Source organism: Canis aureus, chromosome 36, assembly GCF_053574225.1.
Source record: "Canis aureus isolate CA01 chromosome 36, VMU_Caureus_v.1.0, whole genome shotgun sequence".
In the NCBI taxonomy this organism is placed as follows: domain Eukaryota; kingdom Metazoa; phylum Chordata; class Mammalia; order Carnivora; family Canidae; genus Canis; species Canis aureus.
Genome location: NC_135646.1, coordinates 15570407 through 15584149, shown reverse-complemented (window position 1 = coordinate 15584149; position 13743 = coordinate 15570407). Strand labels below are relative to the sequence as shown.

The window sequence follows — 13743 nt, the reverse complement described above, 5'->3', positions numbered from 1 at the left end:
AGGAGAAGAAAAATCTTCAATCTAGTTGGAATCATATTTCTTGTGCTGGAACAGATTTAGGACAAAAAATATATTGCACTTTTGGGCATGGACCTTGATTTTTCAACATATATCTTCCATGTGTTAGGAACTGATGATGCATTTTTCCCCCCTTGGGGAATCTTCTTTTCCTTAAGGCATTAAATTGCCCGCTCAGATGTATAAAGTATCCAGTACCTTAAATGAATGTGCTAATTAGCAATGACAAAATTTATGAACATACACTAGAAGAAAGGGGAGATTAAAATCCTGTTTTATTTAGGTATTTTATGTTTACAAAAAGGAAAACAAATTAAGGTAAAGTGACTTCTTTTGTCTAGCTGACAATTTAGAAACAAGAGGCAGTCATGCATTGTGTAGAAGGAGGAGAGGGAACACTATCCTTTTTATGCCTCTGGCAGATACTTCACACGAATAGTTCTTAGACTCTGCCATCCAAGGGCACCTGAGGAAGTCCCCATGGTTAGCCTTGCTCAGGCCTCTCTGTCCATTGCCTAAACTCCTCCATCCAACTGTAATCCAGTTGATCTTGTAGGTTACCACCACTTAATAGTTCTTAAACCTGGCCAACTCTAATACCTGTTTACTTTTGTGACATTTTCGTTCTCTAACTCAATGGTTCTCAAAGTGTGATCTCTTCCCCAGCAGCAGCAACACCTGGGAACCTGTTAGAAATGTGTACTCTAAGGTACAATTCCAGACCTATTACATAATACATTTTGGGTGGTGCCCAGCAGTCTGTGTTTTAACAGGTACTCTAGGTGATTCTGATGCATGCCCTAACTGGAAAGATCTTGCTTCCTAATTTGAAAACGAAGATTAAAAGATCGTTCCTTGGTCTGAGTCCAAAGTAGTGAACAAGTAACCACAGAACAAGTATTAAACCCATACTAATCAATTAGTGATAGCCACATGCTTCTGAAGGTCAGCCAATCAGTAACGGCATCACTCCAGGAACTGCTCTGAAAGTCAGCTAATCCCTAACTTCACAGCTGAAAGTCAGCCAATCTCTAAACACTCCCACTTTAGAAAGTCTGCCAATCCTTGAACACCATGGTTCCTGAAACTATGATACCAAGTTTTGCTTTATACAGAGAGACTAAGATATATAAGAAATAGCTCTCAATTGCTTAGTAAGCAATAAATTTAGCTTCTTTGTTTCACATGCATGTGATTGGGAATTTCTGCCATCAATAAATGGATCATTGGTGACTTTGAGAAAGTAAAAATGTGTACAGTTTCCCTTTATCCTTGGGTGTTACATTCCAAGACCCCCAGGGGATGCCTGAAACTGTGGATAGTACAAACCCTATATATACAATGTATTTCTCTATACATACATACCTCTGATGAAATTTAATTTATAAATTTTGCACAGTAAGCAATTAATAGCAATAACTAATAATTAAATAGAACAATGATAACAGTATACTGTAATAAAAGTTATATAAACTTAGCTTCTCTCTCTCTCTCAAAATATCTTGTTGTACTGGACTCACCCGTCTTGTGATGAGCCAGTTGACAAAATGACTATGTGAGGAGATGAAGTAAAGTGAATGATGTAGGCGTGACATAATGTTAGGCTACTATTGACCTTCTGATGATACGTCAGAAGGAGAATCATCTGCTTCCAGAATGTAGTTGCCCCTGGGTAACTGAAACAGTAGAAAGTGAACCTGTGAATAAGGGGGCTCTCTGCAGTATTCAGAGAAGATTTGAAAAAAATTTTTAAAATTAAAAAAAGTGTTTAAAAAAAGAGAAGATTTGCCTAGCATTATTGAAATTTTCATGGTGAGGACAAGACATAATGTGTCTTGCCCAAGACAAGGACCAAGTATGAATCAGATAGAAGACTTATTTGGTAATCAGACTATATAAGAAAAACAAAAAATGGGATTTAATAATTATTCATTATTATACAGGCATCATTATTATAAACAATGACTAATCACCTTATAAAAGGTTGTTATATAATAATAAGAATAATGAGTGGAGAAGAAATGAAGTCGTGAGGGTGGTTTTGGTGCTAAATCATCATTTCCTATAACAGGAAGTCAAGGTAAAAAAAGAGAAATATGGAAGAGTTGAAAAGTAGATAAAACTAAATGATAATAAAAAAAACTAAATGATAACACAATGAACATCAAGTAAACTTTAAGGCAATCTAAGAACTATTTGTTCAGCACATACCTCTCCTCTAAGATGCTGGAGATATAAAAGTCAAACTGTTAGAAGAGACAAGCTGTAAATAATTTCAGCACACTCCAAAGAAGAAATTAATGGATTCTGACAGTAGTGATGTGGTGAGAAAAAGTTACAAAAAGAAAACCATGTGAGTCAGGTCATTTAAAGATGGGTAGACCCTTCCTAGCCAGACTGAAAAGAGAAGAACATTCCAGGGTGAGAGAGAAGCAGGGCAAGGGCAGGGGAGTGAAAATAAGAATGAGATTTGGGAAAGAGTGAGTAATTGAGGGAAATGGACAGAAGTGAGGCTGGAAAGATAGTTTAGGTAGTTTAGGGCCAGGTATGCAGAGCCTATACATCATGATCAGGAGTTTAAATTCATTCTGAAGGCATAATTTTCATTTTAACAGAACCAATAATGTCAATTTTAACGTCTTGGTATAAACTTAAGCTGGAGCAGACTAATGTTTACTGTTCTCAGTAGGGATGTGTTATGCACTGAATTGTGTCCCTCCAAGGTTATATGCTGAAGCCCTAGCTACCAATTTCATTGTATCTCTAGTAAGGAAGTAATTAAGGTTAGATGAGGTCATAGGGTGGGCCCTAATCTGATAGAATTAGTGAGACACAGAGTTTTCTCTCTCTCTCTCTGTCTCTCCTCCACCCACCCCTTTAATCTCTCTCTCTTTCTCCGCCCCCTCTCATCCCTCCACACCTCTTTCTCTGTCTCTCCACCATGTGAGGACACTGCAAGAAGGCAGCCGCCCACAAGCCAGGAAGCGGGCTCTCACCAGAATCAAACCATGCTGGCACCCTGATCTCAGACTTCCAACTTCTAGAACTATAGGACAATAAATCCCTGTTGTTTAAACCACTCAATCTACGGTATTTTGTTATAGTAGCCCAAGCACACTAAGAGAGGTACTACTGACATTGGTTGGAACAATCTTTTACTATATAGGACTATTCTGTACCTTCTAGGATATTGAGTCTGGTCCCCACTATGAAATACTGGTAGCGCTACTCTGTCGCCATGACAACCAAAAAGTGCTCCTGCGGAACTCCAAATGCCCCTTAGTGGGAGATTATAATGTTTCTGGTAGAAAACCACAAAAAGAAGCTATAAAGAAGATTACTATAATTAAAATAGGATCCACCGGTACTTCTTCATGATCTCTTAGCAATTGCAAAGGAGGGCTTTTACTTATCAAGAGTAAGACAATGTGATAGAACAAAGAACAACCTTGATAATTCTTCCCAAGCATCTATGGGGTTGGGATGAGGTCTCTAATTTTGAGAAAGCTCTTGATCCCTTGTCTTGCTGCCAAATGACTAAAGCATCATATACTAATGAAAAAACAAAGGAAAAAACAAGCCCTTTGCCTCATGAGATAAATAAAACCCAAACAAAAGAAAACAGTAAGGGAATATACTGTTTAACACTAATCTCCAAAATAAATAAAGCCTTGAGTCTTTTCTGTTAAGTTGCTTACCCTTTAGGAAAAAGTCATCTCTAATTTTTGCAATACTGAATTTGGCAGATGTATGATACTTTGAAGATAGAATAATTGTATGAAGAAATTGCTGTTTATCTCACCCTAAAAAAGATTAAATTTAATCTTGGTAAACTTGTGAGGTTTTGTTTTCAAAACTACAGTGTCTTTTATTTGAAGAACCCAATTTTTCTGAACTCCTTTTAAAGCTCTTCAAGTAAAAATACTTTAGAATATTTTAACTACAGCTGAAATTTCATCATGCTCTTTTACAATTAGAGGCAATTATTTCTGCTTTCTATCACCATAGATTTATTTTTCTCTTCTTGGACTTCTTATAAATGGAATCAGTCACTATGATTATTTTGTGTCTGGTGTTTCTCATTCAACATATTTTTGAAACTCATCCATATTGATGTGTGTATCAGTAGTTCTTTTTTTTTTTTTTCCGAATGGTATTTCAGTGAGTGGACATAATAGTTTGTTTATCTGTTCTTCCGTTGATGGACATGTGGCTGTTTCCAGGTTTGGCAATCATGAGTAAAGCTGCTAGGAACACTACTGTACAAGTCTTTTTGTGGATATAAGCTTTCATTTCTTATCTAGAAGTGGAAATGTTGAGTCATGGAGTACATGTATATTTAACTTTATAAGAAACTGAAAAATAGTTTCCCAAAGTTTTTGTATAATTTTACACTCCACCAACAATGTTTGAGAGTTGCAGGTGCTCCCCATCCTTGCCTTATGTGGTCAGTCTTTTAAAATTTTAGCCATTTTAAGTGACTATAAACAATATTACACTGTGGATTTAATTTGCATGTCCATAATGGCCAATGATGTTAAACATATTTACATGTGCCTTCATCAATTTCTTTTTAAGTCTTTTGTCCATTTTTATTGGGTCATTTGTCTTTATATTGTTGATTTATAAAGATTTTTATATTTCTGGATACAAGCTATTTTTTCAGATACTGTATTTTTCCCCCAGTCTGTTACTTGCTTTTAATTTTCTTGATGGTATATTTTGATTAGTAGGCATTTCTAATTTGATGAAATCAAGTTTATTAGTGTTTCTCTTTTCTGTATAGTGCATTTTGTGTCCGAAGAAATCTTTGATTACCCCAAAGTCATGAGAAGATTTTCCAGTGAGTTCTTTTTTTTTTCTTAAGATTTTATTTCTTTATTTGACAGACAGAGAGAGAGAACCAGAAAGAACAAGTGGAGGGAACAGCAGAGGGAGTAAGAGAAGCAGGCTCCTGGCTGAACAGGGACCCTAATGCAGGGTTCCATCCCAGGACCCTGGTCTTATGACCTGAGCTGAAGACAGACGCTTAACGACTGAGCCACCCAGGCTCCCTTCTCCCATGAGTTCTTCTAGAAGTTTTATAGTTTTAGATTTTACACTTAGCTCTATAACTCCTCTCAAATTACTCCTTTTGGTATAGAGCTAGTACAGCCAAGTTTGCCATATATTGAGTTCTGCATGAAATGCATTTGCGTGCAAGAGGTTTCTTGGGGAGTGCTCACAGGAAAAATACTTGTGAAAGGTGAAGGAAGCATGATCCGGCAGAGAGAGAATCTAAGATGTGATGCAAAAAAAGGCATCAGGCAATTCAATAAGGAGCTTGGGATTTAGGATGGCGCTTCAACATTGTTACATAAGATGCAAGAGGCCTGGGCCTTTGTACCTTTTTCTACATTAGCCAGTTATTAGATTCTGCTCTCACCAAGGAGGGTTGTAACATTGGTTGACCAGAGTAATTTCTGGAGAGAAAGGGACCCAGCTGTGAGCTATCAGTAGCCAACATACCAGTGGCAGAGAAATGAATCTGAAGAGGGAATCTAGATAGTGTACCATAGCAACCATTACAAGGGTATTTTTGTTTTATTTTCCATATGGATATTCAATTTCCTTCCCACTATTTGTTAAAAAGAATTTTCTTTCTCCTGTTAAATTGACTTGGTGCAATTGTGTGGGTCAGTGCCTCTACCCTATATTCTCTTCCAATGACCTAACTGTCCTTATGGTAATATGAAACTGTCTTGGTAATCATAGTTTTCTATTAACTGCTGATATTGGGTAGTGCAAGTCTTTCATACTGTCAAATTTGTTCATTTTCAAAATTGTTTTGGCTCTTCTTGATCATTAGCATCTTCAGAAAAATTTAGAATCAGCTTGAGTTTCTTCAAAATACTGCTGAATTTGAGAGTGTGTCAAATCTATAGGTAAATTTGGAGAGAATGGATATCTTTTTTTTTTTTTAAGATTTTATTTATTTATTCATGAAAGACACACAGAGAGAGGTGGAGAGGAGACATAGGCAGAGGGAGAAGCAGGCTCCCTGCAAGGAGCCCAGTGCGGAACTCCATCCCAGGACCCCAGGATCATGACCTGAGCCAAAGGCAGACCCTCAACCACTGAGCCACCCAGGTACCCGAGAGAATGGATATCTTAACAACATTGAATCTTTCAATAATGAACGCCATAATTAGAAACCTAAATGTGAGACTTGAAACCATTAAAATTCTAGAAAGAGCACAAGCAGTTATTTCTTTGACATGCACTGTAACAACATTTTTCTAGGTGTGTCTCCTGAGGCAAAGGAAATAAAAGCAACAATAAATTATTGGGACTACCTCAAAATAAAAACTTCTGCACAGCTAAGGAAACAATCAACAAAGCTAAAAGGCAAGCTACTGAGTGGGAGAAGATATTTGCAAGTGACACATCTGATAAAGAATTAGTATCCAAAATATATAAAGAACTGATACAACTCAACACCCCCGAAACAAATAACCTAATTAAAAAATGGGCAGAAGACATGAACAGACATTTCTCCAAAGAAGACCTCAGATGGCCAACAGACACATGAAAAGATGGTCAACCTCACTTATCATCAGGGAAATGCAAATCAAAATCACAATGAGATATTACCTCACACCTGTCAGAATGGCTAAAAATTCAGAAACACAAGAAACAACAAATGTCGGAAACAATGTGGAGAGAAAGGAACCTTTGTGCAGTATTGGTGGGAATGCAAACTGTTGCAGCCACTGTGGAACACAGTATGGAGGTTCCTTAAAAAGTTAAAAATAGAACTACCTTATGATCCAGCAATCATACTACTGGTTATTTACCCACAAACTACAAAAACACTAATGCTTATAGCCCCACTGTTTACAGTAGCCAAATTATGGAAGTAACCCAAGTGTCCATTGATGGATGAATGGATAAAGAAGAAGTGGTATGTGTGTGTGTGTATACATATTAATATTATTATATAATATATATGAATATTATTTAGCCATAAAAAGAATGAAATCTTGCGATTTGCAATGACATGGATGGAGTTTGAGAGTATAATGCTAAGCCAAATAAGTCAGTCACAGAGAGACAAATACCACATGATTTCAATCACATGTGGAATTTAAGAAACAAAACAAATTTAAAAAGGAAAAAAAGAGCAAGAGAGGGAGACAAACCAAGAAACATACTCTTAACTATGGAGGACAAACTGATGGCTATCAGAGGGGAGGTGGGTGGCGGATGGGAAAATAAGTGATGGAGATTAATAAAGAGTACACTTACCATGATGAGCACTGAATAATGTGTAGAATTGCTGAATCACTATATTGTACACCTGAAACTAACACTGTATGTTAACTATACTGAAAGTAAAATTAAAACTTAATAAAAAATAATGAATACCATATGTTTCTCCCCCCTTTGTTTTTTTCTTTAATTTCTCTCAGCAATCTTTTGTAATTTACAATGTGTAGTCTTGCATATCTTTCATTAGCTTAATTTTCAGATATTTTATTTTTTAGGTGCTATTATAAATAGCATTTTAAACTTAATGCCATTTTCCAATTGTTCATGGCTAGAATGTAGAAATATGATGGATTTGCAAATTGATCATGTATTGTACTAACTCTAGTTCTGGTAGTTTTTGGCAATTTTCAAAGAGTGTTGTAAATGCAAATCATGCCTGTAAATAGTGACAGTTTTACTTTTTCCTCTCCAATCCTTATGCTTTTTATTTTGTTTTGTTTTGTTTTCTTATTGCTCTAGACAAGACTTCAGTACAATGTTTAATAGAAGTTGTAACAGTATACATCCTTGCCTTGTTCTGGATCATAGAAAAAAGGTGTTTGTGATTCTATGATACATGATATTACCTATAAGTTTTCCACATATAACCTTTAGCACATTGAAAAAAGTTAATTTCATTCCTCATTTGTTGGGAATTTCTATTATGAATAGGCATTGAATTTTGTCAAATGCTTTTTTGCATTTATTAAGATAATCGTATTTTTAATTTTTTTTCTGTTAGTGTCAATCATTGATCTTTCAAATAATAAAATAACTCTATATTCCTGGAATAAAATCCATTTTGGAATGCTTTTTATATATTTATATATTGCTAGATTGAATCTGCTAATATTTTCTGAAGTTTATTCAAATCTATATTCATGTGGGATATTAGTCTGTAACTTTAAAGAATATTTTTGTCAAATATTGCTGTTGGGGTTATGTTAGCATCATAAAAATGGTGAGTGTTCATCTCTATTTTCTGCGTTTCCTTCTTAAAATTTTCAATAGAATAAACTGATAAAACTTGGAATTTCTTTGTGGGAATATTTTGATTGTAACTTCTACTTACTAGAGTTATTTAATATTGTATGTCTTTTTGCATCAGTTTTTGTAAGTTATGTTTTTCAAGGAATTTTTCCAAATTCATCTTGTTGACATTATCTCCCAAGATCTTCATGGATTTGTCAAATTCTCCATGGATTTGCCAAATTTCTGCATGTTTTGTGAGCTGAAGCACTGACAGCATTTGTCCCAGCCTGTCTTTTGAAGATGTTTGTATGGCAAATAGCCTTGGAATATTGACATGGTCTCTCTTTCTGGAATAGGGGGCAGGTTTGTTGGTATAAAGATAACATTTTTCTCTGGGGCAAATTTCAGGCAGGTTTGCTTGCAGTTCTTTTTTCAAAGATTGGAGTATTTCAACCTTAGGATTCCTCAGCTATAATATAAACCAGCTGTATGTGCAGCATCTACCTGAACTGCTGTGTCACCTGATGGAACTCAGGATCAAGGGAGAACCTGCTCAAACAGGAAGCTCCCTTGCTGGGAGTAATATTGTCCTTTGTCTCTGACCTAAGAGTCTTGTGTCTTCTGCCAGCAGAGGCAAAACTGGCAGGCTAGCTCATTAGCTTGCAAATAAGTGATATCTTTACCGTCCTTGACAATTCAGTACACTTTGCATTTCTTGACAATTGGCATAGATTGCTTATAATATCCTTTATTATTGTTTGAATGTAGATTGGTAAAAACTAAACCTGCCTCTTTCATTCGACCTATTGTTCTTTCTGTGTGTGTGTGTGTGTGTGTGTGTGTGTGTGTGTGTGTTTGGGTGGTGTTTGATCATCTTTTTTTTTTTTTTTAAGATTTTATTTATTTATTCATGAGAGACACACACAGAGAGAGGCAGAAACACAGGCAGAGGAGAAGCAGGCTCCATGCAGGGAGCTGGATGTGGGACTCAATCCTGGGACTCCAGGATCACACCCTGGGCTGAAGTCAGGTGCTAGACTGCTGAGCCACCCAGGGATTCCTGGTGTTTGATCACCTTACTAGGAGTTTATCAATGTTATTTATTTTTTAATGACAATTTTTTACTTCATTGATTTTCTTGGCTTTGTCTTTTTTATATCATTAATTTCTGCCCTCATATATTACTTCCTTTATTGTATTTATTTTGGGTTTAATTTTCTCTTCTTTTGCTATTCCTTAAGAGGAAACTTTAATGATCAATTTTTATATCATTTTTATTTTCTAATAAAGGCATTTACTGTAATAAATTGCCTTCTGAAATTGTTTTAATGTACTTCACAGATTTTAATATATGTAGTATTTTCATTACCATTCATTTTAAAGTATTTTTTAATTTCCCTTGTGATTTCTTCTTTGACCCATGGGCTATTTAGATGTGTGTAGCTAACTTTCCAAATATTTGAAGATTTTCTAGATGTCTTATTATGATCAATTTCTAATTTAATATAATAGGAGTCAGAGAGCATATTTTGTATGTCTGTGTTGGTGAATGCTCCATGTGCATTTGAAAAGAATGTATCTTTTCAATATTGTAGTAATTGGGTATTGTTCTAAAATATAAATTTATTTGGGACTGATGGTAGTTTTCATATTTTCATTATCATTACTGATTTTGTCTATTTGTTTTATCAGTTACAGAGAGAGGGATGTTAAAATTTCCTATTTCTACCTTTTTAAAAAAGGTAGATTTACAGATTTTGCCTTTTTTTCTCATGGATTTTTGTCCATGTACTTTGAAATGCTTTTATTAGGAACATGAACACTTAGAGAATTATTATGTTTCCTTGATGACTCAACTTTTTAAATCATTAAGTAATGTCCCTCTTAAACCCTGGTGATCCCCTTGAACTTGAAATTGAGTTTGTCTGTTATTATTATAGCCACACAACCCATCTTATAGTTGGTGTTTGCATATTTTGTCTTATAGCACACATTTACTTTTCACCTATCTGTGTCTTTATATTTAAAGTGGGTTTCTTGCATGGCACTTGGTTGGCTCAGCTGGTAAAGCATGCAACTGTTATTGATCTCTGGGTTGTGAGTTTGAGCCCCACATTGGGTGTAGAAATTACTTAAGGAAATTTTTTTTAAAGTTATTAAAGTGGGTTTCTTGAAAGCTCACTGTCTTATATTTTTAATAGTCTGACAGTCTTTTTTAATTTTTAAAAATTTTTTCAGTCTTTTTTTTAATGGGAATGTTTAATTTAAAATTAATATAATTATTGGGATAGTTGGGTCTGAGTCTCTCATATTGCTATTTGTTCTTATAGTTCCATTTACTCTTTGTTTCTCTGTCCATTTTTTGGTGACTTCTATTTGGTGAATTTAATATGATTTTTTACTTATACATATCTCCTCCATTGACTTTATGGCTGTACTTTTTTAGTGTTTGCTCGAGATTTTAAAGCATACATCATTAACTTAATATGGTGTATCTTCAAACAATATTTAATTGTATCACACGGTGTAAAGAACCCTACAGTGGTATAAAGAAGCTGATCCCCTCCTGCAATTTTTTGTGTTCTTGTGATTATAAATTTTACTTATACAAATGCTGTAAGTCCAAGAATACATTGCTATTATTTTTGTTTTAGACAATCAACAATTACATATGTATGATACATATATACTACAGACTTAACATTTCAGCAGCTCCTCATTCCTCCTTGCAAATACTCAAGAGGTGATTTCTCTCAATTATCATGCTTTGCCTCCAGCCTTCTGAGTACCAGCTCCATAAACTTAGTAAAGGACTGTAGGAAAGAGTTGCTGAATACATACTTGCTCTGTGACTGGGGAATGTTGGGATTCAAATCCACTATGCCAGTATAAATGGGACTGTGTGACACTGTAATTTATAACAAATATATCTGGTCCTTTTCCACAGAACCAGTTCCTGGTTTACAGATCCCACAACCCTTGGGATTTCCTGAGATAAGAGCAATGGGAGCACTTTTGTTTCATTTGGTCTCTTGCCCTTAGTTCCAGAAATTGCTTCAGATCCAAAAAGGTGAAATGGGTGTGTTGTTATTCATAGCAAGCTCCTTTCCACCACAACTGGATTTATGTTAATGAGGTGACTTTTGGAAAGCACCTAAGCATGGTGCCAGGGGAACCAACTATGAATAGAAGGTTACGATTTACAGTCCCACCCCCTGATTTCTGGGGAGGGGAGAGAGACTGGAGTCTAAAACCATCACCAATAGCCATTGACTTAATCAACCATGCCTATGTAATAAAGGCTCCACAAAAACCCTAAAGGATAGAGTTCAGAGGACTTCTTGGTTGGTAAACATGTGAAGATATGAAAAGGTGGCACATCTAGAGAGGGCACGTAAGCTCTGTGCCCTTTCCCAGCACCTTGCCCTAGGCATTGCTTCCATCTGGTTGTTCCTGAGCTATATCCTTTTGTATCCTATGGTAGCCTAGTAAGTAAAATGTTCCTGAGTTCCATCCGCTGCTCTAGCAAATTAGTTGAACCCAAGAGGGGGTTATTGAGACTGTTAAGCTAGACAGGAGCAGTGGAAGGTCACACCCAGAGGCAGAGTCCCAAGTCCTGGAAGGGGAATGATAAGGACAGAAGCTGGAAGCAAGGACAGTGATAAAAAGATTACACATTAAAAACCCAGAGGCACAACATCCTGACTTTGCAGCTTCCAAGACCTTGGGGATTACAGATCAAGAGCCACAGGTGCAGGTGCAGAGCATGCACTCTCCTCTTCCACCTCTGCCCCAGGGTAACCCCTAGATGTATTATAACACATTTGCATATGGGTACAACCTCACTGCCCCCACGTAGAACAGCTGCCAGGACTGTTCAGATAAAAATCTGTAGGATCAAAAACCCCCCACCCAACCTATGCAAGGAGTTTCACGAATGATTGGAAGCTGTGTCTTTTAGAGACCACCCCACTGTACATCACAGCTCTTCCCAGCCCAGAAAGCTGCTGCAAATATCCAATCCCAAAACAACCTAGTGCTGGTTCCACCTCTTGGAACCTCCCTCTCCCTACCTTGAGTGTACTTTTGCTTTAAAAAAAACTGTTTTGTGCTTGCTACTTTCCTTCTGGCTATCTTTAGTCTGAGTGTGGAACCTCACGTAAATCTTCTTGTGGGAATCCAAAGACTGGGACCTCCATTTGCACAGCACAGACTATCCCACTGATAACAAGATCTCCAATATATAGCCCATCAGTCAGAATAGGTGGTCACCTGGGTTTTCAACTGGCGTCTGAAGTGGAGAGTCACTCTCTTAGGATCGAGCCCTTACCCTGTGGAATCTGATTCTATCTCCAGAAAGAGAGTATGAGGATTGAGTTGAATTGTAGGACACCCAGACAGTGTGCAGAAAATCATTGGATATATGGGGAAGAACCACACACACATTAAAAATTGGTCTCAGAACACCCCTTGTAGGCCACTAAAAGTTCATTTGGATTTTGCTTGTTTTTTCCTTCCCCCTATCAGTATTAGATTTTTTACTCTGCCAGGGATGAATGTGGCCATGGATCTCTTTTCCTCTAAGAAAGCCTGGTCACTTTCTGGAACATAGTTCATTTAGATATCTTTATGTTCTATCTCCCTGACAGATGAAGGAAAAAATGCCCACAGCTATGATTTAGTAACTTCTCTGGAGTGCTCTTGCTGCTAGAATGAAAGCAAGAGTTTCTTGTGACTTTTTTACATCCTTACAGGAAGTGGCAGTCACCCAATGTCACTTTAAATTTATTTGCGGAACTCAGTCCCTCAGTGAAAATTGGTATAAACCTATGACTTCTGTGATCACTTTCAGTTAATAAAAAGGTCTTATAGTCAACAATTGAAATGTTTAGTCCAATAAAATAATAAATACTTAAAATTTCATTAAGTTTCCCCTTTCTTGGGTCCAGCTTACCGCAAGCTGGACACCAGCAATGGAAGTTGGGGTATCATTGGCTTTCTCCTACCTGTCCTGTGCTTTGGCCCTTCCTCTTGTCTTTCTGATTTGCTTTTAGAGTCCTGCAAGGTAGAGACAGTGGAGAGAGTGAAGAGTGAAGAAGCAACAATGCCTCACTTGACCAACACCAATTTCTGGCTCTGGTGGATTTTTTTTTTTTTTTAAACTCAGCTCTTCCTTGAGATCTTTCATGGATTCTTAGAGACCTGTGTCTATCTCCCTCATTACCAGGAATCCCTCACTTGACTTACCCCCTATGAAGGTAGACCCATCTCTATTGCAATGAGTCTTGTATATTTTTCTCAGCTCCTAGCATTCTGGCTTCAATTTGGCTGTGACTTTTGCTTCCAAGCATTCCCATTGAACCAAATCTCCATACTGTCCTTGCTTGGGATCCTCATCCAGTCCTGAGGAAACACATTTTTTGACTAACTTTAGAAGAACAGGTTCCCCTGTAGTCATCTCTT

The 13743-nt window shown here is 36.7% G+C and overlaps 1 long non-coding RNA gene across 4 annotated transcripts in view; it reads right to left on the bottom strand.

The window, feature by feature from the left end:
- LOC144305868 (uncharacterized) overlaps positions 1-3049 on the bottom strand; it is a 51324-nt gene extending 48275 nt beyond the window's left edge. For all 4 annotated transcript variants that reach the window (XR_013372891.1, XR_013372893.1, XR_013372892.1 and 1 more), the window contains exons 1-2: positions 2939-3049; positions 1539-1694 (exon numbers count right to left, since the gene is read on the bottom strand). This is a non-coding gene — a long non-coding RNA (uncharacterized LOC144305868). The remainder of the gene's footprint in view (positions 1-1538; positions 1695-2938) is intronic.
- Between the last annotated feature and the right edge of the window lie 10694 nt (positions 3050-13743).